Source organism: Amblyomma mixtum, chromosome 5, assembly GCF_055824585.1.
Source record: "Amblyomma mixtum isolate Tamu chromosome 5, ASM5582458v1, whole genome shotgun sequence".
Lineage (NCBI taxonomy): Eukaryota > Metazoa > Arthropoda > Arachnida > Ixodida > Ixodidae > Amblyomma > Amblyomma mixtum.
Genome location: NC_143016.1, coordinates 182,756,892 through 182,782,014, shown reverse-complemented (window position 1 = coordinate 182,782,014; position 25,123 = coordinate 182,756,892).

The window sequence follows — 25,123 nt, the reverse complement described above, 5'->3', positions numbered from 1 at the left end:
ATAGCAGGATGTGTTCTTGTCCGTTGGCCAGGCTGAGGTGGGCCTGCGCGCCTCACAAAACGAACGTAGGCATTGTGAAGGCAGTGCCGGAGGGTCCGTCCCGAGATCTTGTGGCGTTCTTAGGATCTTCAGGCAGCGTGAAGAGGTGACGCTGTGGCCGGGAAGATAAACACAGCACAAAAAAAGCTCAGAAGTAGCCAATCGGTACAGACAGGGTGACCGCCCAATTTGGTCTTCATCCTCTTCCCCCCCAAGCAATTATAAAACCTTAAAATTTCATTGTGACATTTTCGATGTTTCTTTCCATTTTTTCTCAGCTGAAAAAAAAACGAAAAAAAAAACTTTTTTTTCCCAAAATTGCAGTTCTTTTGTTCAGGCCTTCACATCTCTAGTCGCGGCCCGAAGTCCCACGGGGAGGCGCCATCGCGAAGACTAGATGCCTTCGGAGAAGTCCATGACGGCGTTCTGCTCGTCCGCCGTCCGCACCTTCTTCTTACGCAAGGTCGAGCGGCGACGGACCGCTGCCCTCGGACGACGAGTGCTGGCGCTGAGGGTCGTCCAGCTCCAGGGCTTTACGTACCAGCCCGGACCACCTTCGCGGCGCACGGGGGCCGCGCTTCGGGAGCCACCGGGATATGTGCCCTCTGCGGGTGCGGCTCACTCGCGCTGTCGCTGGTGTCACTGTCCTTGACGGACGTGTGCAGCGCAGCGCCGGAGGACGTCGCGGGCGACTCGGTGCCCGGCTCGGCGTCCTGCAGTTGCGCAGCCGTCGGCGCGTCAAAAAGGGACGCCTCCAGGCTCGGAGGCTCCGATAGGGCCGATCCGAGCAGCGACGCGTCGGAGTCTGTCGAGGCGGACTTCTCGGCGTCGAAGACGCCCTCGGGCTGGTCCTCCTCGGTACGGTCCGTGGACAAGAAGTCAGACGACTCCTTCGCCGCGTGGTCTTGAGCGCAGCTAGACGTGGCCTCGTCCCGCGGGGTAGCGGGCTGGTTGCCGCTCGCAAACGGCTCGACTGCCGCCTTGTTCGAACCGGCCTCCGCGGCTGCGGCGTACGAGCGGGGCTGCACGCAGTCGGAGGTCACTTGCTGGCCCCCGCAGCGCTTGCACGCCGCCTGGCAGGTCTTCGTCGCGTGTCCGTAGGCTGCGCAGCGTCCGCACCGCGTAGGAGTGCAGGCGGCACCCAGGTGGCCCTCGCCGCCGCACCTCAAGCAAACCCTCTTCATGCAGCGGTATTCCAATGCGCGGTGGCCCGCGACGGTCAGGAAATTGGGCGGCGCACGCTGCATTTCGAGCTTGACGGTTCTGCAGCCGTTCCGGATGGTGCCCCGGCTCTTGAATACGGGCTGCGACACCGCCCGCACCTTCCCGTACGCGCTCAGGGCCGCAGCGAGAGCGTCGTCCGAGACGGAGGGTGGCAGCCGGAACACCGTCACATAAACCACTGGCACCGCCATCTGCGCCAGCGGTACATATTTCCTAGCGACGAGGAGGCTCCCCGCCGCTACCATCTTCGTCGCCTGAGCCATGGAGTTCACAGCACAAATGAACTTCGTTCCGCCTTGGTGCTGCAGGTATTGCAGCCCCCGGACACCGACGACCGCCTCGATGGAGTCAATTAGGTCGTCCGCCGGAACAGGCTCCGGCACTGTAAAGTAATAACTTTGCGCCTTCGTGGGGCGCGTCTCGGGAGGCGGAAGGGCCATGTTGCGAAACCCTGTACACCACGGCAGCAGGCCTGGCGCCGGGACAGGAACAGCAGGTCCTCCGGGCTCGCTGGGGGGTGGCCGGGATCCGGGCGGACCGCCCGCCGGGACCCGAAACCTACGAAGAAAACTATCGCGAGCGGAGCAGCAGCGCGACGCAACCACTTAGCCAAAAGGCGGAGAAGCAGCAAGAAACTGACTGTTTCTCCTTCCGATACTAAGGACATAGGTACATACTTTATGTCTGCACCGACTGTCGGTCCAAAAGCACCTCTCAGTTTCATTTTACCGGAGCAGTCATCTCGACACGATGCGGGTACCGTCGCTGCCCTCAATACTGTAATCTATGCCTCCGACTCCACACAAGCTTCTGTCGGACTATCTCCGATTTGCAGCTTTACCCAAATCAGGAAGTCTGATTCAACCGCTCGATCGGGTTCTCCTTTCCTTTTCAGTTCGGAGTCGAGTTTATCGGGGACCAGCAATTCTGCTCGGGCTACTAGCTTGCTCATGTCCCTTTTGGAATCTGTTGCGTCATGCCTTTGCTGTGCACTTGGGCAGTGAATAGAGATGCCCTTATTTCTTGCAGCGAAAGCATTTCACACCTGTATGTATGTTTTTCCCACTAGCGTTAGGGCTTGTAGTTGGCGGCTGGGATTCCCCTAAAATATTTGGTAAACACTGCTTTTCCCGTGTCTGCCCACCTTGCTGCGGCGGTTTAGAACTTTCGAAACGCTCCCGCGGTTTGCCTACCCGTCTGCTTTCCTTGAACGTTTCGGTTGTTAATCCGGCCGTTTCATCGGCCGTCAGGTAGCTCTGGTTCTCATTTTGCATGACATAGGTCCTGACTTCGTCTGGCAGCACTTGTCTGAAACGATCTGCTATCATCAAATCTCTCAAATCCTCCTAACTTTCGACATCTCGGCTACTAACATAGTACGTGACCATTGTCTGGTCGCTACCTGATGCCATGAGTCACCTTGTTCTTTGCGTACCGCCATAAACAGCCTCTTGTACTCATTCGGAGTCACTTGAAGCTCTTTTGAAATTCTCTCCTGAAGCTGCTTATATGGCATGACCCTACCATCTGATTCGCTGCATAGTAAAAAATTTGCACCTTTAAAGGTGTAGTGCTCATGGCTGCACCCTTTCCACGCCCTCATTTTTTCTTCTGGAAAAGGGTGCGCTGAGCACGTTAGCACCTTTAGTGCACGCATGGACCCTTCAAAGCTGAACGGGTGCAAGGGTATCGTAGCTCCTTCGGGTGCAAGGGTGCGTAAGGGTGTACGGTGTTCTTTTGACTTGTCGACCAACATTCCAGTAGTTCAATCAAGCGTGCTGTTAACATGATGTGAGCTATTCGAGTTTTCCATTAAAAGACAGCTGCAACCTTGATGCGAGCAGCTATGGCTGGGATCTGCGTCCCCAGCATGTGATAATTAACTGAATTATTTTAGCTGAAGTGCTAAGCGTCACTGACTCCAAATAGAGGGTCGCTGAAATGGCTCATATAAACTTAGCGAAAATATGCGCGGTACGGTATCTGATGTTTCAGCCGGCGCCTTCGCTTCGGTGGACGCGGTTGTTGCGATCCGCGTCTGTTCTTTCACTCTTTCTTCTCACCCTTTTTTAAAATTCTCCTCTATCTGCACGTGGCAGCGGTGGTAGCTCGGTTCGAGCCAGTCGGCAGACCCGTGCACTTTCCTTTTCCTCCTTCTTTCAGTCGCAACAACAAATGTGCATGACTCTTCAGCAAGGAGGTTTAGAAAGACCGTGAGACACACATCTGGATATTATAATTGTAGTTGGAGATGCCGTAACGTTACTGCAAAGTGAGACAGGTCGTCGGCAGCTTATCGTAGGAAATGCTTACCTTCGATTCAAGAGTGCAGCCCACAAAAAAAATTCATCAGTGCCTTTTAAAGCAATAAAAACCCATGAAACTTTAAAGCAGTCGGAAAGAGGGCGCGACAAACATACTTTGCACCCTTTTAGGCAGCCAAAAACTAAGGGTGCCACTCTAACGATCCCAACCTTGCTATTGGTGCGACGGCATGCCTTGAACCCTTTTGGGAGGGTACAGGGGGGTGAGAGTTATAGACATGGAAATGCACCCTTAAGGGTGCCAATTTTTTTACAGTGTGGCTACCAACGCCCTCATTTTCTCAGTTCAAAATGTCAATAGAATAGCCCCAGAAATTTCGTTTGGAACTTTAAGCATGTCCATCATTCTGTCAACACTTTTGAACTATGCGGGCACCATTGGATTCTTTTCTGGCATAGGCGCCAGCACCGCTTTTAATTCTTTTGCGTAATTGCCCAGCTTTGGACCTGACCTATGTCCATGATGCGCATCCGCTAGTGGTTGAAGTTGCATCTGATTCAGTTTTATCGTTTCTAGCTTAGTTTGGAGCTTTAACTTCTCAATTTCACACAGTTGAACCTTATTCAGCTTTTCTACCAGCAACGCTTGAGCCATATTTCCTAGTGCCTGTTCTGTCGCTGGCACTTGCGCTGCTGACGCAGATTGCCCGTTAAGCTCTAGACCAGTCCCTGCGGCGTCCATCACTGTATCAGTCATTGCATCTACCTATGGCTCACAATCACTACACAGACAAGGCAGCTTCGTAGAAAGCAGAAAGGTGTCCTACCTCTCTCGGTGCTCTGTCGACCGCACTGCTGTCGCACTCGGCGTGATGACAGCGGGCTCCCGGGAAGGTAGACGCACACGGGTTGATCTTGGTCCCACAGCAGCTCACTCACTGCCTTGGACCTTGCTTCGCTTGGTCGCCTGGTTCTTGCTCTGAACCTTTCGATGTGAATGCCTGGTTCCTTTCAGCAGCTTGTTGTCTCGAACCCTCGACGGCTTGTCTTCCCCGGCTCCTTCAGCTCCTCGCTGACTTGAGCCTCCGACGTCCTCTCGAACTCGAACAGTCTTCTTGAAGTTTCTCGACGTCTGTTTCTCGACGCAGCTTCACGTTTTCTCCTTCAGGACGAGGCACTCTGTAGCTTGTCCACCGACCTGTTGTCACGGCTGTGCGAGACGCCCCGCCAAGAAAGGAAACGAAGATAGAAAGTGTGGCACGCAGCGGACGGAACCGACGTAGCCAGGGGGAAAGAGCGAAGCAGACGGTGCAAAGTGCGCGCGTTTGCGCGGAAGCAATAATCGTTTACACGGAGACCGAAGAAAACCAGACGGCGTGGGCGCGCGTCTTTGGGGACCGCAAGTGCGTGTGAAACCACGGCCGCGAAGATACATGGGCGCAACGCACCCGCAGGGCGAGGAGGTCGGTATGCCACGGCGTCCCCTCCGTGCGGCCGCCCCGAGGGGAGACAAAGGGACTCGAGTTTTGACGCCGGTGAAGGAAACACGCTTTGAGGCTGCCCTCCCAGGCCGACGCATCCCGGCAACGATCCGGACCGTTGTGACGCTCCTTCGGCTACGCACCGCAGGCCCCGGCGAGGTCTCCTCTAGCGACATTCCTCATCCACCTTAAGTACCGATTGGACTGTTTTCATTATCCTCCATTCGATTGATACATGGACTCAAAAGACTCTAATTACGGTAGAACTATTTGACGTTGTTTTGAAAACCACCTGCGTGTGGGAATTCTGCCTGATTTTAGCATGTTCATCTATGTTATGTAACTTCTGCTTATTAGTTTTGTAGTTGATTTTTATTGTTGCAGTAAACATTGTTTTTGGAGACGTACACCTCTCTGGTTTTTTGACTCACGTCCTAGACAGACAGTGACACTTGTTCTTCTCACCTTCCGTCCAATGCCTCGAGTAGAAAGAAGTGGCGATCCTGTCACGACTGCGCCAGTTGAGTTTCCCCTTCACGTGGCGACGAGAGGAAACACTTGATGATGATGAAATCAGGTATTTTGCTGAATTGATGGTTCGGATTCGCAAGCAACCACATTACTCTATGGCGCGAAAATAACTAAACTACCAAGGAGAAAACTATTTACAACATGACTGAACCATTGATTACACGAAATCAGCCCCCGCTTAACCGAGAGCGCTAAGTTTTAAGCCCTCTGTCTCCATCCTTGGAAGGCACAGTAACCAATAACAAAACAGGCGACACTTCTCGCCAATCGAAGATCAGGGAAAGGAAAATAACGTTCCATCAGCTAATCATAGACTGGGGAGAGGATGTCAGCTAATTAAATACTTGAGAAAGGAGAGGTTCCGAGCACGCATACAAACAGCACTGAACTATATGCATTCCGAACTTCGGCCTTCCTCTTCGTTTCCCTTTCCGCGCACGTGCATGCGGGAAACACGTATGCCACGGGAACAATCACTGAAGGTTCTTTATAAAAAAAAGGAAAGCTGTCGCTGAAGGATCCAGCGCCCAGTGGCAACTACAGCTTAACTATGGGCCTCTTCTGAGTATCCGAAGCTCATAGACCCATCAGCGCCGCGTCGCGTACCGATCGGCCACCGTACACCTGCGTCCTCACAGTAATCCGCAGGGAAGCGAGAAGGTTAAAAAAAATAAACATCTACTTGCCACAAACACGACGACTGCGGGCTGTCCAACACTGCACTGCAGAAAGCTGCGCGCTAGAAAGTATCTGTGCTGGGGAGGCAAGACGAAGACAGAACGAGCACTCTGGCGATGGTTCCACGAATTTGGTGACCCTTCAACTGGGGACAGGTGCACATGTCAAAGTCTCGCTCCTTGCACTGTGCTGGAGGCTGGATGGCGCATCGGAAAGTTCAGCGAACACGTGCAGTAAATCTGTAGAATTATACGGGCAACTTGTGACCCTTGGTGTTCAGGTAACTATTGTGACGACCGCCAACGCAACAATAAGTTTATCCAGACTTTGAACGTCGCGGAATTCCAGCCATGGCTCACAACGAGCGGCAACACCTTTTTTGGGTACCTACAGCAGTACGGCGCGTGCTCACAGTGAAAGAGAGTGCCTGGTATGCGGGCAGCACGCCTAAGTCGAGAAGTTGGTGACTCAATGCGCTCCGGCAGCGACGTGCCAGACGAAAGTTCGGAAATGACCACCAGGGGAGAGGTAGCGCTGGTGCAGTGGGGCCGGGGGGGCGGGGGGGGGGCGGGGGGCGAACTTCAGGTGCCTTTTTCTATAGAGATCTATATGGGGCAAGTATTCATTCAAGTATTGCCCTCAAACTGAGCTATCGGTATCGTCTCTTTTTAGCTTTATACGAGGTGCAGGCACTAAGCATTTCTACGGACGTATTTCCTGTGGAATGAGAGCGACACAACTTGGTCACTGTTTAGTCCTCATCTGTAAAAGTGGCAACTAGGGAAACACACTCCTGCCACCTCTTTATGGAGGTTGAAATACATTGCTTCCAGAAGTCGATATGTAGCTGCAAAAGTGACGCTGTGACTTGAGAAATCTGTCTCATCATATGAAAAATGCTTCCCTTTCAAAACTACTTCAGTGTTGGAAAGCGGGGGAAGTCCAGTTGCGGGCGGTCGGGTAAGTGAGGGGGATGCGGTAGAATTTCAAACACGCTGTAGTGTGCTTCCATCTGGGCAAAGTTTTAGTTCTGAAATGGGGGATTGTCTTCCAGAAGGCGGACATCTTTTGTAAGCGAGAAACATCTGGTTTTTATAGCCTTCCGCAGTATCAGCAGCAGTAAAGATATTAAAGCATAAAAAGAGCCTGGGGCATTCGACTCGTTCTTGTTTCTGGAAAGGCATTACCAGTCGGGGAACGCAGTAGTGGGTGGTGGTAAAAACGTTTATTTCCTCTGAAAAGAGGGAGTTACATGGAGGTTGCTCTGGGGTCAGGCTTAGTGCACTTCCCCTCACAAAAATAAGGTTGAGTGCCTAGTACGGGAGCCCAGAGGCTTCCGCTGCAGCCATTGCTCGTCCGACCATCGCTTTTTGGCCTTTGAAGTCGGAAAAGGCGAGTAGGGTCACCACCCAGTCCTCGCGCGTGGGGTTTGGTTTGGTTGTAAAGGCAGGGCTGGAGGGGCATGCCCACACCATGTGGTAGAGTTCCGAGGCACTCTCTTTCCCACATTGCGGGCACTCCCCGGAGAAGCAGGGTCAAAGTGCTTTAGCGAGGTCGGGCTCATCATGGTGTTCGTGACGAGGCAGAGGAACAGGCGTTCTTCTGCTCTCGTTAATCCTTTACATGGGTGGGTGTACAGTTTATTTTTTTTTATTCGAGGTGTTCGCGATTAGGCATAATGTAAAAGGGAAAGAAAGTTATGAGAAGGAGTGTAAACAAGCCTCGCTTAAAAAAGTTGCAAAAGTTCACGATAAAGCGATTATCATGAGTCCACTTGCCATAGTCGCCTGCAACGTCCCATCGCAGGTCTACCTTCTTTAGGAAGCATCGGCTCACGGAAGCTGTAGCCGGGCGAGTCCACAGCAAGTGTTTTTCGTCACACTGGTCTGGCGCAGCACCACAATGAGGACACTTTTCTGTCACTTGGAAACGTTTGTCACGCCACCGATGACGCACAGAAGGAGTCAGAGCCGCTCCTGCTCGAATCCGGCGCACAGATACCTCCTCCTCCCGAGTGAGACTCCGAGGGAGAGGGTACGAACACGGACGAATGAGAGCGCGTGTTCGCTGACGCAAAGCCCGTTTCTCGGAAACATGGAACAGGAACGGATCTGGGGAAAGAAGGGAAGGTGGCGGGATGTCTAATGTGTCAAGGTGTGTCATTTCATACACATAAATATTATGGGGATCCTGGGCATGGCCGCGAATCCAGTGTATTCGCACAGGATAGGGGTATTCTGTGCATATTTTGGAGACTGGATTGTGTAACTTGGAATGTGCGCCGGACAGCCTTAAGCTGTTTAAGGGCGGCAAGGGAGTCGGTGTAAATATGAACAATACCAAAAGTGGGTACAAGTGGAAGGGAAGCAATGGCATTGTGTATAGCTTGAAGCTCCAAGGCAAGGGGGGAGCAAGTATCCACGCTTATATGTAGCGCGGGAGTTAAGATGAGGATGAGAGGTACTGTAAACTGCGGTAACTCCCTGCAGTGTTGTGTGTGATGCATCAGTGTATATTACGCACCCTGAGGGAAGATGTGCGGCTGATATCGGCGTCGAAGCAGAGGAGCGATTGTCTGTGAGTTGACAGTATGACCATGGAGGAATACTCTGTAAACAATGAAGGAGAAGCGACATCTTGCGTGCTTTGTTTGCCTCACTCTGTTCGATCATTTCACTTCATGTATTCGCTATCGAAAAATGTCATATATATATATATATTATATACACGTTTTTGACAGAAACTCGTACCGTGCAGGCTGCGATGGGGTGTTCTGTTCGATCATTTCACTTCATGTATTCGCTATCGAAAAATGTCATATATATATATTATATATATATATATATATATATATATATAATATATACACACGTTTTTGACAGAAACTCGTACCGTGCAGGCTGCGATGGGGTGGATGCGCCGTGAGCTGGCCGTACGGAGCGAAAAGACACACAGGGGCGTCGTCACCTTGCGAATTTTGCGGTGAAGACAGTCACTAATCACAGACACGGCAGCGCCCGTGTCACCGAGCGCGAGAACAGGGACACCTTCGACAATCGCCTGAATAACGGAGGACTTGGCGAGTTCGCAAATGACGCAGTTCTTGCCTCCGGAACTGCGGCACTTAGTTTTCCTCTCGGAGGGGTTTCCGGTCACCGAAACATTGGGGCAATTGAACGGCGGCGAGGGGAAGGCGAGCGGCGAGTAGAATACTGGGAGCGAGGCACAGACGAGCCAGAAGAGCGATTGGTCAAGGGCGGCTCGTGATCGTATCCGTACGGATGCACAGCCTCCCCAGAGCGAGGCAAGCGCTGACGGCAGAGACGTGCGACGTGCCCTGGAAGACCACAAGCGTAGCAGATGGGCCGATTATCGGCGGTGCGCCAAGGGTTCCTAGGGTGTCGTCGTGTGCGAGGACACGAGGCTGGGGGAAGGGGCATGGACTGGGGTGGAGCATAATAGGCAGGACTCCTGCGATACGTGGGAGAGGCAAGCGAGCCCGGTGTCCGGGTGACGGCTTCAGCATAGGTGAGTGGTGCTGCGACAGGACAAGGCGAGGGGCTGGATGGCAGGACTGCAGCGACCTGCTCCTGAACAACACGGCGGATAGTCGGCGCAAGGTAGGGCGCGAGGTCGGCAGTAGGGCACACAGGGCCTGGAACGTGATGGAGAAGAGAAAGCTGGCGGCCGACTTCCTCGCGTATAAAATCTTTTACGTGCTCCATGAATAGTGATTGGTCCGAAGACGAGGGACCAAGGGCCAAGCCAGCAAGACTCTCGGTAGGCGCACCAGACTGTCGCGTAGACGCGCTTTGCTTGCGCAACTCGTCAATGCTCTGGCACAGCTCGATGACGGCACTGCCGGAGGTAGGATTCTTCGCCAGGAGCATTTGGAAAGCGTCATCGACTACCCCTTTGAGAATGTTGTTAATTTTGTCAGTCTCTGGCATCGAAGGGTTCACGCGCTTACATAAATCGACGTCTTCAATATAGCTGGTGAATGTTTCAGCCGGTAGCTGGGCTCGAGCACGGATACGTTGCTCGGCGCGAAGTTTCCGCACGGCGGGGCGGCCGAAAACATCTGCGAAGCTTGCCTTGAATGATGACCAGGTGCGAAGGTCGGCTTCATGGTTACGAAACCATAAGTTGGCAACGTCTGTGAGATAGAAGAGGACGTTGCTCAACTTCACGGCGTCGTCCCACCTGTTGTAAGTGCTGACGCGCTCGTAGGAGGCCAGCCAATCGTCGACGTCCTGGTCGTCCGTACCACTAAATGGGGAAGGGTAGCGCTGGCGATGGACCCCGGAACAAAGGACGGTGGCAGGGATGGCCGGCGATGACTGCGTCGAATTGTTGGGCATTGTTGGCGGTGCATGTAGCGTTCCGGTCCTAAGTTCCAGGTTGAGCACCGGGACGGGGATCGAAGCACGTTCACCAAGTGTACAGGTGCTTCTTCGAAGCGCAGGTCGGAGGCCGTTGATCGAAGGCTTGTGACGGCAGGCAAGTCACTCCGGAACCAGAACAGCCCTTCGTTCACCTCTTCGTCGCACCGCGTTAACGGATGCCGGTCGTTCCCATTACAATGTGTCATATGTGTTTGGTAAATACGAGATTATGGAATATGTGTTATATGTGTGATATGTGTTATATGCGTGATATGTGTGATATGTGTCTGGTTTACAATTATTGGGAAAGGAAAGGAAAGGGAAGGGCTGAGGTGGAATTAAAAGGCAATTAACAATAAAAAAGCTTCCATTGAAGTTAGTGAACTAAAAGAAATGAAAAAGAATTTTTGACGCGGAGATCTATAGCTCACTAGTCTAACCACTACACCACGGCTGACTTTTTTTTTTCTTCAACATGGTGGTATTTATTACAGTGATGTAATGTTCTATGTACATGAACTATATACAAGCCATTATGAAAACAGCATTAAACAATACATATTGAAAAGACCATGCACTAGAAACGGGGCAATGCAGAGCACATCACTAATAGTGAGTGCCACTCCCGTTCGTACTCAGTCTGGACATACACGTCTCTTAGATGAACAACCATTCGACTGAAGTGATCCTTTGTAGACACAACAGGTTCACAGTGTCTGTCCATCATGCGGGTTTTCCAGAGGCTGTGCAGTCCAGTCAGAAAGAACATGTCCAAGTGTTCATCATCAAATGGCAGCGCAGTGAGATAGCGAACAGAATGTGGAGTCAGATGAATTTTTTTTTAAATGTGCGTTGCAGGATATCCCAGAAGACACCACGAAGTGACACCACGGCTGCCACTTTTTTTTCTTCATTGCATGGAAGAACTTCCGTAAAAAGGGGGAAAACTTCGATCAAACTGGTTTGCGTCTCAAGTTACCGGGCTGCTTAATACGAGCCCGTCATAGCCCTAACTTAACACTGCATCCCCATCAAAACATGAAAATTCAGGGAGGCACACACATGCATCTAGGCACGGCAGCCAGCTTGGAGGTTCTTCGCGTGCAGCATATACACTCCTCACTAAAGCACACTGTTCACGAAACACAGATTTGGACGACCTTGGTGGCTCGGCATGTCTGTCCATCATACGGCTTTTCCAAAGACTGAATAGTCCCATCAACACAAACAGATCATAAGGCACAACAGAGTTTTTGCCAACAGGCAGAAATCTAATTGTGTATGATGTAATTTCAATGTCCTTCTTGAGAGTTCGTTGTAGTATGTCCCAAAAGAACATGGCATCACGGCACAGGATGAAGCAATGATCAATTGTCTGAGGCACGTTACACAGACGGCAATTCACATTCCAGGATACAAACATCTCCTTGTCATTAAGAAATGTCTTGACAGGCAGCGTCGCTGTGTGTAGTTTGAAAAAGAACGTTTTAGCGGCTGCCTGAATGCACATCCGCCTAACACGCGGATGACAAGATAACGGCTGACACGGAGAACAATTGCGTTATATTTGGATGACGAGACTTACGCTATGCTTCCCACTACTTAAGAATTCGACGGTTAGGTGCGAGGTTAAATGTTTATTTGTCAGGTTTAAGGAGCTGAACTACAGCCGATTGCACTTCCACTAATATTGTGAATCTTGTTGTGCTGTGTGAAAGCACTGATTTTTCTGATATTTGTATGTATTTTAATTTTCACAGCGCCTGCACTATTCATGGTAGTACTCTCATTGCGCACCTATTGTTAACTACAGTCTGAGCTCTTGCATGAAAATACCTGGCGTTATTCGCTCAACAGCTCAACTACGCCCAGAGAAGGCAATATGCCTTCTAGGTGAGCGTTTGTCCAAGCACATCGCTTGTTAATCGCTTGTTCATCGCTTCTTTTCCGCGTGTTTCAAACAGCAAGGCCCACTCTATAAGAGGCACTCATTAGCGGCTATCTGTTTCGCACGAGTTTGATGTAAGCTGATACGATGTATATCGGAGCTCTTGTGTACGCACGAGTGTCGCGTGTCAGTTGAGGTATGCCACATACGTAATAAGTCCATACAAGTCACATTTCCGTAGCGCGTGAACTACTATATATGCAGCACATGTTTTTGTCCGTGACATTTGTGACGCGTATGACCTGGTACGCAGCCGAATCGCGTTCATACGAGACACATTTGTGACACATATGAACTCGTATGAAGCATATGTGCTGATACGAGGCGCATTTGTCGACACATATGGCTCATATGATGCCCATATGAGTCCATACGAGGCACATATGTGGCACATATGAACTCGTATGAACTCGTATTAAGCCTATATGTGTTAATATGAGGCACCTATACTGACACATATAACTCATAGGGGCTGCATACCAGTTCATATGAGGCACATATACTGACATATATAACTCATATGGGCTGCATACAAGTTCATACGAGACACATATTTGACACATATAGCTCGTATGTAACACATTCTTCCAGAATGGGTATGGGTGTGATACGAGGGAGATAAGTTATGGCACGCATAGCCTCTCGATTGATTGATTCAAAGGAGTCCCACTTACAGGATACGAGGGAGATAAGTTATGGCACGCATAGCCTCTCGATTGATTGATTCAAAGGAGTCCCACTTACAGTTTGTCTATCTTGGTATAGTTGAGTTATTTCCCTGAAAGTGTATGCAGGCGTGGATTCAGCTACTTATTCAGAGGAGGCGGGGGACGAGGTTTGCTGGTTAGAGAGCACGCAGGCGGCTGCGTCTGCTGCCTCGTTTCCTCCTAGCCCCAAGTGGGCCGGAGCCGAAACTATGATGCGGTGGGATGGACCTCCTCCGTACGAGCTGCTTTGCTGTAGCCGGCAGGCCAGGTCCGGGACCCAGCCCTGTTGGACGTTCCGACACGCGCCTGGCGAGTCGGCTATGATTGTCTTGGAATCGGAGTGTGTTGCCGCTAACGCGATGGCGACTTCCTCTGCTGGGATTACGTTTCGGGCTTTGAAGGTGAGTGACCCCTTCACTGTTTTGGTCTCGTGGGTCACCGCCGCCGTGTACCACCTTTTTTAGGAATTAAGAAGCCCACCTCACAGGTCAATACCGGCGATTATCCCAGACTCCGTTGGGACGCCGCCTATTAGCCCGTTTACACATAGAACACACGACTCTAACCGAGGAGAGAGCAAGACTCCAAGGAGTGGCGTTACGCCCTCCCGATTAAAACGTCCAGGGACGACCAGGAGTGTAGGCGCAGGACCAGGGTAGCTCACCACTGCAGAAGGAAACCCGGGGTAAACTACGTGGACCAGGAGTGGATACCTTGCGCATATGAAGATGGTCTGGAATGATTTTAACGCGGACCTCAGACAGTTTTTGACGTTTCGGGCTTGGTCTCGTATGGTTAGGCAGTGATGTTCCAATATAGTGGCCTCCACTTGTTTGATTGTGGGTCCACCGAAAATAGAGGGTTGCCACCCTGCAATTAAAGTCGTTTGCACCGATGTGTGACCGCATTTAAATTCACGGCGCCAGACTATGACTAAAGCTTTAATCACTGCGGCAACCCGCATTGGGAGAATGCGAAAGCATTGACGCCTACACGGCACTGGTTTTTTCTTCCCCTCTTTGATGATACTCTGTGCCCCTCTTTGCTCTTAGTTAGCATTAGAAGTGACCGTAATTAGCACTTTAATTAGCTAGCCAATTGTCATTATTTGCTATTGATTACGCTTATCGACTGCATTAACTTCACCCTAATTTATCACATTTGTGCAGATTGCGTTCATTCTCACCTGAATATCGCATTTCGGTTTTCCTGTCCGCGTACTGTATCTCCGTCCAGCCTATTCGACGATGCAACGAATATTGTTTTTAAATTCTTAAATTAATCTATGTCTTCAAACTATTTTGTTCGATTAATTATCACTCATAAAACACGTTTCATTGCATTTCAAACTTTATTTTCGCTCATTTGCCTATTTTCTCACTATTTTGCCGTCCACGGGTGTTTTCCCGTCCATTCACTATGTCGACGTCGATGCTATTTTGAAGGTTTTTTTTACATTTTTGGCTCTAATTGATTAACTAATCTTCCTATTGACATTCTGCGGGCAGGTTTTGATGACACGACCTCGCCGACAAAGCCTACTGATGTTTTCGCATTAATAAAGCGAGGAATCCTCTCTATAAGCATCTCTCGTCGAAGTTTTCCTACATATGCGGCCTTTCAAGTAGAGGAACTTGACGACTGCTCCATACTCTAGTCGATATACTATCCCACAGCGCTCCACTTTAGCGCAGGTAAAAGAAAGGCCGCTATCAGTTGAGAGTTAAACTAGACTTGTAGCCTAACGGTGCATATATTAGTTCATGTGCGCCGTTTCGCCATCTTACAGTAAACACCCCTGGGTCTGGGGAAATGTTTATTGATCACTCTTCCTAAATGTTCTGTAATACAGTCAGCACTAAAAAAAAAAGAAAAATGAGTGCGTGTCCGTGCAGGATAACAATCTCTGTTGGCGAAACACGCAACTCCGCGAGGGTTATAAGTCTCCTGACTCAGGCAGCGCAGAGGGCCAATGTTGAAAATAAAGACGTGCTCCCCCCTACAGCTAGCCCGAACGCGCACAGGCTTTGCATACGTGACAAGACCAGGCGGTTGATTTTTGCCTCTCTAATTTGCCACATTTTTTGGAGCTGGAACCCAGAGGAATCACTCCTTAGGCCATTTGGTGGCGTTTATCGACCAGGATCCGTGCTTCCCCTAATCACGAAGGCCATGGCGTCCCTCGGAGCCCTCCTAGCGCGCCATCTCGTGTTGGTCAAACCGGACCTCTCACATATTATAACCAACCCATCGTCCTGAGGGTCGTTGACGAAGTGCTCGACGACGAGATGGCCTTTACGTTTCAATACGACCGCAAGGTTAATTTTGTCCAGACCTGCGTGCGCCTAATCTCTCAGCCTGTCTCTCTTCCGGCTCCACGGGAGTTCCGCCCGGACAGCGTCGCCAGCATAGAGACGTAGCCTCAGGACAACCATTCTGTTCTGTATGGGCCTAATGGGTTGTGCTGCCGAAACTGCAGATACCAGCGTTCTCTGGGGTTTATCGAGACTGGCAAGGATTTTCGAGTCCATTGTCGATGGACACAGCCACTTGTGCTCGAGCAAGTGGAAACGCGTTTCTTCTCGAAGCAGGCCACGATCTTCGCCATTTGTGGAATTTAAACCGAGCAATAATTCTGCGCATATGTAAGGCGTGTCCGGAGCTCTGTGCTGGTAGTGAAGGGTAGCATCGATCTTCTTGTAGGTCGTGGATTGGTGGCTGACTGAGCCATCTCGGCTAGAGCACATCGAAATGCGTATGCTTGCGAAGCCGGCGACGGTCGTCACCATTTGGGGAACTTCAGTGGAAGCAGCAGTGGTGGCAGATGGCGTCTTGCGAGCTCTTTGTGCAGACTGAAAGGTAGGGACGATGCCTGTGGTAGGCTTCCGTGGGCGAGGGACGCAGCCATCCCTGCTTGTGCAAGAGGAAACGAAAGTCTCTCGTCTAATCAGGCCACTATCGTCGCCGGTCCGATATCTTCAAGGTGCGCAGCAACGCTGGACAGACTTAAGGCGTGATGTGACCTCTTCGTATAAACTGTGAAAGTTGCAGTGCGTGCGCGCTGTAGGTGGCGCGATGTAGCCATCTCTGCCGGTGCAAGTGAAAGTGCAAATCTTTTGTCGATGGAGGATACCATCGTCGCCATTCTTCTTGTAGGCCGTGCATTGGCGATGAACGGAGACAGGGCCGAGGTATAGTCGATGTCTCTCGTAGGTTGCGTGACGTAACAAGTCGCAAGTGACGTAGCTCTTCCGTGGCAAGTGGAAACGGAACTCTCTTCTCGAAGCAGGGCAGCACCATCGCGATTTGGAGAATTTTTAGCTAGTAGCAATGCTGGGTAGATATAAGGCGTGTGTCGAGCTCTATCTATGTGAGTAGTGGAGGGTACAGCGATGCCTGTTATAGGTCGTGCATTGTCGATGCTCAGAGCCATCGCTGCCGGGGTATTGAAAACCCGTCTCTTTTTGAAGCGGGAGATGGTTGCCGCTCTTTGGGGAATTCTAGAGCGAGCAGCAATGCTGGGCAGACGTAAGACGCATACCAAACTATGTAGTTAGTGAAGTTTAAAGTCGACGCGTATTGTAGGTCGTCTATTGAAGATGGTCGCCATTCCGGATCTTCAAAATAAACATCATTGCTGGCCAAATATAAGACATGCCCGACATCTTCGTGGACACAGCGAAGGGTAGAGTCGATGCCTGCTCTAGGTGGTCCATTGCCAATGGATGTAGTCATCCCTGCAGGAGTCAGTGTGAACGGAAGTGTCCTCCCGAAGGAGGCCAAGGCGGTCGCCATTCTCTGATCAAAGAAAGCAGCAGTTGTGCGCAGTCTGTCGTCAGGCGTGACCCTACCTCTGCGTTTAAACGAAAATTACAGTCGATGCATGTTGTAGGTGGCCCATTCTCCTTGGATATAGCGTGCAAATGGTTAAATGTATAGTCGATGTCTGTTGTAGACGGCGTAACGTAGCGATCTGTGCCAGAGCAAGTCGAAACGCATCTCTCCTCGAAGGTGGCCGGATTAGTCGCAATTTTGGGAATATAAAAGAAAGCAGCAATGTATAACATAATCATGGCGGGTCCTGAGCTCTTCTTGGAAAGTGAAAGATAGAGTCGATGTCGTTTGTACGTCGTGCATTGACAGTGGACGTCGCGTTGCAAGCTGCACCCAAGCCGGACTCCATTATCAGAGGTGCCACCTCCACCGTCCCAAAGACCATTCATCATAAAGAATATGTGCTAGGGTTGGTAAGCAAGCCCCCTGTTTCGAGTCCTTCGCGTTTAGGTTGGGGACACCAACAATATGTCTGAAAGGGTGAAGCAGCACAAAGCTTATTATGTGATACAAATGAACAGAGATCGAAGTGCAGTCCACGGCCCAACATTTCCTGGCGTGTGACCACTAGATAGACTTCAATAGTCTTCATGACTCAGGAGAATGGTAATTGTTCTCTGGGAACCACTCCCTCTTCTTGCATCCACGGTTTACGTCGATGCCTGTTGTGCGTCTTCCATTAGCGATGGACGTAGTAATTTGTGCTAGAGAAAAGTGGAACCTAGATACTCTTCTTCATGCAGGCCACAGTCGTCACTTTTCTGGGAGTTTTAAAGCGAGCAGCAATGCCGGCGAGACGCAAGGCATGTCCCGAGAGGGAGAGAGAGAGCTCTTCAATTTAGAAAGAGAGATTTTAGCCGTCATGAACATTCGCTGACCTGCTACCCTGCGTAGCGGAGAGAAGCGGTGAGTAGAGATCAATAAAGGGTGGTAGAAAAGAGTGTGTTCATTGAGGAGGGTTGCAGAGCAATACCGAGCGGAAATAAACGCGCAGTAGAATGCTTCTCTCAGCTACACGGGTGGATTGTTCGAGACGAAATCTAGCACAGAAACGGCATTTGGTCGGCAGAAATGCTTCGTGTTACATATTTTTCGGTTACTTGCATGAATCAATCAAAAATCGCATATTAGCATCGTGTGCAGCGATGACGACAAAGGAAATCAAGCCGTTCTGTCATGGATCGCACTTATGGCGCCATCTCGTTTTTCGACCGTGGAGATTAAGCTGCGGGCTTTTTTCACAAGACTAGAAATTTGGTGGCGTTTGGCGAAATAACGTTTCTTGTGATAACCGATAAAGCAGTTCAAAAAGCGTCTTCAAACCTTTCGCAAAACACGTGTTCGATGCCGGCGGCCCGGCATTCTGGAGGCCCGAGTTCTGTGCGATGTGCATGTTAAAGAGCCCCAGGGTGTCTAAATTTCAGGAGCCCTTCACTACGGCGTCTCCCATAGCCTCAGTCACTTTGGGACATTAAACGCCATAAACCAAATCAACATTTTGCACAACAGTCCGAACACCCTCCCTTACAAAACACTGCCATCCTTGATTTAGCTTTGCGAGGTAAAAAAAGCTATAAATCTCCGAATAATTCAAATACCAGTTTACGCAGCGGTGGTGGTGGTGGTGAAAAACATTTATGGGAAATTAAGTTTTTGTACAGAAAGGTGATTGAAGTAGGACCCTATTGGCCCTTTCCCTTTACAAAAATTCAGGGGGCACTTTGGCTGTCTAAAGTGCGTAGAGGCGAAAGCGTTTTCCGCACCACTTTCGCTGCTTCTGTGGCACTGGTGGCGTCACATATAATTGAGTACTAATTACTAAGTGATGACAAATCACTAATGAATCACTAATTACTAATTCGCTGCTAATTAATGACGCTTAAGTTTCGCCTTTACGAGTGGAACGCGACAGCGTGTTGTATCGCTGCCAGGCAGTCCACGGAACACCACCACCCGTTCGGCGCGGTGCCTTGCCCTTTGAACGCAATGTTTTTTGAGGAAAGGAAATGGCGCAGTAATTCTCTGTCATCTCGGTGGACACCTGAAACGCACCGTAGAGGAAGGGAGAAAGTGGGAATGAAAGAAGACAAAGAGGGCCCGTAATGAAGAAAATGAAATTTGTATTTGTGGAAAGGAATTTACGCAGTAACTGTCTCGCATATCTCGATGGACAGCCGTCAAAATTCAGGGCGGCACTTTTTTGACCTAAAGTCTGGTCACTGATGTGTGGTTAAGATTTTTAAGCTTCGCCTCTAAGAGTGGAACGCGGCAGCGTCTTGCAACGCTGTCCATAGAACGCCATCGCCCATTCGGTTCTACGCCTCGCTCGTCGGTAAATTGGTTTTTGAGGAACGGAAATGTATCTGTCTCTCATACCTGCATGGACACCTAAACCTCGCCGTAAGGGAAGGGAGGAAGATGGGAGTGAACGAAGACACCGTATTCACAAGACGCGCCTTTGTTCATTCCAAACCATCGCGCTGGCATGGCGGAGTGGATAGCACGCTCGTCTCGCACGCCGAAGACCGGGGTTCGATTCCCGATGTTTGATGTAAGGGCCAGATTGTCTGATTGGGAGTACCCTTCCAAGGACAGGGTGATGGCCCGGGGAGAGAGTGCGCGGGCGGCCTGAGCGGCCTGTTCGTTTCCCTGAAGTCCCTGGTGACCGGGGGCCCAAATCAGGTTGCGTGGAGTTGGATCTTGTCATGTCGGGAAACCCACCCGGATTCCAATTCTGCCGGCCGCTAACTTCCTCCTACGAGCGTCCCTTTTGACAAGCCCTGGTGCTGCGCCGTAAGGCACGCGCCCTAACGCTCCCTTGACAAGCCACGAGGCTGCGCCGTACGGCAGCGGAGCCCTAAGGAGAAGCATCTGCAAGCAACACGCCTGGACCTGTCGCAAGAGGCCAGACAGCGAGGCGCCAGTTTTCTTTCTCCCCGGACGCCACCGCGCGCGGCAAAATTTGAAGCGGTTGGCCCGCGCGATCGCTGATTGGTCTTTTCGGACTGCCGTCGAGTGCTGCCTTTGGATTGGCCAGTTTTCCGAGGGGCCACCGTTCCTCAGGCTATATAAGCCCCAACGCTGCAGCTTGGAAGTGGGACGAGTGACCGAGTGACCGACCCACCGTTAGTCGAGTGCTGCTCACGAGTGGAGTCGGATGGTGTGACGTACTGGTGTCTCGCTGATCGTCGCTGTGCGTTGTGTAGCTCTCGGCCCCCGTGCCGATGTTGAACTATATTATGCCCTGTACATAATGTATAAACCATTTTCTTAGTCTCACCGACGCCTGACTCGGAGTCTTTGCTATACCGCTAAGAGAGCTGGCAACGCTCAGTCACGAAACGGGTGGCGAGCGCAACGGGACCAACTCTATGGCACAACATTGGATGGCAGCTATGGGATCGACCGACATCAGCTACCTCGGCGCTGTGAGTGCCTGAAGTTTTCCTCAAACGCCAGACTTTCTCTAACACAGGTTATGGTAGCTTAGAGAAAGATTTGGTGTAGCATTGTGTTAACCTTGTGTGTTTCAAGTCTAGGAAGAGTGTTTTGAAAACCAAGGGATGCTGAAGGGGTAAACAAGGCAGTGTGAGAAATGCTTGCGCGTGTCTAACTAGTAGCGATATAGTAGTTAGTGTACGGCAAGTAGTTTCTAAAAGGGCAAACAGCAAGAGCCAGTGTGAACGATGGAGAGTTACAAGGTTAAAGAACTTCTCCAAATTTGTGAGGAGTTGGGCATTGATTTGGGCTCAACAAAAAGAAAGAAAGCGATTCTTGAGGTCATGAGGACTGCGGACGTGACAGCTGAGGAAGCCGAAGAGGCCTGGGCTGATATCAATGAAAGGCGTGAACGGGAGGAAAAGAGAGAAAGGGAACGTCGCGAGGAGGAGATGCGGAAGCGCCAGGCGCTTAGAGAGCACGAGGTTAAAATGAGAGAGCTGGAGCTCCGAAAAACCTCGCCAGCGCCTAGTCTTGCGTCTACGACGGTTCCCTCTAACGTTCCAAAAATACGCGACCAACTGCCGCCCTTTGTAGTCGGCGAGGATATGGCTAAATACCTCGTTAAATTTGAGCACGTGTTCGAACGGAATGGTATTGAGCGATCCCTCTGGGCACAGAATCTGTTAGCCTTGCTTCTCGGGGAGGCATCAGACGTGATAACTTGCTTATCGAAAGAGGCGTTTGAGAGCTACAGTGATGTGAAGGAAGCGCTATTGCGAAAGTACAAACTGTCGCCCGAAGCTTTCCGGCAGAGGTTCCGGTATGCACAAAAGGGCAGGGAGTCACATGTTGACTTCGCGTTTCGTCTAAAAGCCGACCTGGTTGAATGGCTGAAAGGCGAAGAGAGGTTTACGACGACCGCGATAAAGTCGTCGAATGCATCGCGTTAGAACAGTTCTACCGTTGCATTGATGAGGATGTCAAGCTCTGGCTGCAAGATAGGCTAAAGAAGGTTAAGCTAGACAAGGCAGCAGAATTAGCAGGAGAGTATTACCTCCGCCGCAGCTTGCACAGCAGGGCAGTGCGTGTAGAAAAAGCAGATAAGAGAGACGGGTTTTCAAGGAAGCCTGACGAACGGAAGCAATTCACGCGTCGCGAGTTTCAGAAAGATGAGTCCCTTTCCAAAGAAAATGTAAAGGAAGGACAGAATGCATCTCAGAATGCTAACGATGGTCCCAAGCAGCGAAACGATGCGTCGCGTTCTTTTGAAAAACGGAAGCCGTTAATCTGCCACAACTGCAAAAAGCAAGGGCACATCGCGGCGAACTGCCAAGAGAAAGTTGCTTTTGCAACGATACGGGAAACAAACAAAAGCATGCGACTGTTGGAGCCATACATGCAGGAAATTAAAGTAAACGGCAAGAAGTGCAGAGCACTTCGGGACTCGGCAGCAACTATGGACGTCGTCCACCCGTCTTTCGTCTCCTCTAGTGACTTTACAGGAGAATGCGCTTGGATACGGCAAGTGGCCGAGGATGAGAGTGTCTGCTTACCGAACGCAGCGGTCATCATTGACGGAGAGTTTGGAAAACTTAACACGGAAGCCGCTGTGTCTGCCGCCCTTCCGGAGCACTTTCCCTACCTTTTCTCAAATAGCTCGGAGCAGATGCTGAAGGATCAGGGCAAATCATTCTTTGCCGACGTGGCGTACATGGCCCTCACGCGATCCAAAGCGCGCCAACTGTCGAGGGAACTGGACTTTGAGTCGGTGAACGAACAGCAGTGCGGCACGCGGAGCGATCAAGGTAACTTGAGTGGCGGGCAGACACGGGAGATGCAGAGCTCGGAGACTGGCTTGGGAGAGCGTGGTTTGGACGAGACTGAGAGTGATACGTGCACTGCTAGCCGCGATCTAGACACGACGCCGCAGTTAGGCGACTCGGGCTCCATACTCGCTCCGGTTTCCGCCAGCTGGCAGGAGCTGGCCGCAGTTGAAAAGGAAACGCTCATTCGCGAGCAGCAGCAAGATTGCTCAATAGCCGATCTGATGAAGAGCGTCAAACTGGGAGTGGAGAAAAAGAGGGTTTCATTTTACGAGAGATCTGGCTTATTGTATCGCTGCTACACCGATAAGCAGGGTCGCAAATATGAGCAGATTTGGATCCCTCGAAAATATCGCTGTCAGTTACTGGAACTCGCGCACGAAAATGCGTGGGCAGGGCATCTTGGCTTAAAAAAGGCCAAGGCTAGATTGGCTCAGGAGTTTTATTGGCCGTATTGTTGGAAGGATGTCGAACAATTCGTGCGATCTTGCGCAACCTGCCAGAGAGTGGGCAAATCCACTGACAAGTGGAAGGCGCCGATGAAGTTAGTGCCAGTCATAACAGAACCTTTTCGGCGACTGGTAATTGATATTGTAGGTCCTCTGCCAGAATCAACGAACGGGTGTATGTTCTGACCACCCTGTGCGTCGCGACCAAGTTCCCAGAGGTGGTACCACTTAAGGAGCTAAATTCTTCCCAGGTCGTGGACGCTCTGCTCTCAATATTCACACGCGTCGGGTTCCCTTCTGAGATCCAGTCCGACAATGGCAGCGTCTTCACCAGCTGCCTAACTTCTACCTTTTTGGAAAGATGCGGCATTAAAGTGGTGCACAGTTCTATCCATCACCCGCAATCTAATCCAGTAGAGCGAATGCATTCGGTGCTGAAGCGCTTATTGAGAGCCCTGTGCTTTGAGCGTCACTGTGACTGGGAGGCCTGCATATTCCCGCCGCTATGTTCGCCTTGAGGTCTGCTCCCCATGAGAGCACAGGCTTTAGCCCCGCGGAGATCGTGTATGGCCGAAGCCTTAGAACTCCGCTGCGTATGTTGCGAGAGTCTTGGGAAGGCAGTGATGACGACCCAAATGTAGTCTCCTACGTCCTCGACCTTCTTCAGAGGCTCGGGAAAACAAAAGATAGTGTAGAGAACCACATGAAGGCGGCTCAAATCTTGTCAAAGGGATATTACGACAAGTCAGCAAAAACACGCACTTTCGAAGTAGGTAGTCAAGTGATGTTGCTGCGTCCGTCGAAGAAAAACAAGCTCGAGGTTCACTGGAAAGGACCCGCGAAGGTTGTATCGAAGCTTTCCGATACCAACTACGAAGTGTAATTAGGGAGACGGCCCAACAAAATTTATCACAGCAACTTGATGAAGCCCGACATTCAGCGTCACGCGATTGTAAGCATGACGATAAATGCTGCCGATGAGGAAGGGGCGGAAATCCTCACGACAGCTGACATGAAAGATTGTGGTTTAGAGCTAATGTTAGAACAGCTGGCTTTGGACGCGCGTCTAAGTACCACCCAAAAGGAGGATTTAAAGTGAATAGTTTCCGAGTTTAAGGAGGTTTTTTCGAACCGTCCCGGAAAGACCACGGTCTTAGAGCACGACATCGAGCTAACATCTGAGAAACCGATCCGCAGTAAACCGTATCGTTGTTCACCCGTGCAGAAAAAAATCATGGCTGAGGAGATTCAGCGCATGCGTGACTTGGGGGTTATAGTGCCAAGTGAGAGCGACTACACATCGCCACTGATACTTGTCCAGGTTCTGGGAAAGAATCCGAGGCCATGCGTCGATTATCGGTGTCTGAACGCGATCACCCGAGATCAGACATATCCGATGCCGAACCTAGAAGAAAGAGTGGTGACGGTGTCGAAGTCAAATTATAAAATCTACGCTGGGCCTCGTGCGAGGCTATTGGCAAGTACCCCTTACGGAACGGGTTAGCCGTTGCGCCGCGTTCGTTTCCCCGTTCGGAACCTTCCCCCCACTCATGCTGAGCTTCGGACTTAAAAACGCGCCGTATTGTTTCTCTAGCCTGATGGACAGAGTGCTTTATGGTTTGGGCGAGTTCGCATTGCCATACCTCGACGATGTTGCCATCTTTTCGGACACTTGGGAAGAACATCTCGAGCACTTGCGAGTCGTATTGTGCAGGTTGAAAGAGGCAGGCCTCACTGTGAAACCAGCTAAATGCCATCTAGGTTGCGGTGAAGTGACTTATTTGGGCCATGTGGTGGGGCGCGGCCGGCGTAGACCTTCCGACATCAAGATAGCCGCCATTGTAAACTATCCCCGGCCAACCACTAAGACGGATATAAGGGCTTTTTTAGGTTTAGCTGGATATTACCAACACTATGTGAGAGACTACTCTGACCTTGCCAGCCAGCTAACAGACGCGCTTCGAAAATCGGAGCCCGTTAAGGTGACGTGGGACTCGAAGAAAGAAAATGCGTTCCAAATGTTGAAACAAGCCTTGAGCCATAAGCCGGTTCTAGCGGCACCAGACTTTTCGAAAGGTTTCATCATTCATTGTGACGCGAGTGATCGCGGAATGGGAGCGGTGCTATGCCAAGAAGATGCTAGTGGTCATGAACGACCAAGTTTGTATTTGAGTCGCAAACTAAGTTGTAGGGAAGAGGCATACAGCACCTCTGAAAAAGAGTGCGCCTGCCTTGTGTGGGCAGTTCAGAAGCTGGCTTGTTATGTCTCCGGTTCTAATTTGTTGTGGAAACGGACCATTGCCCTCTAACCTGGTTAAG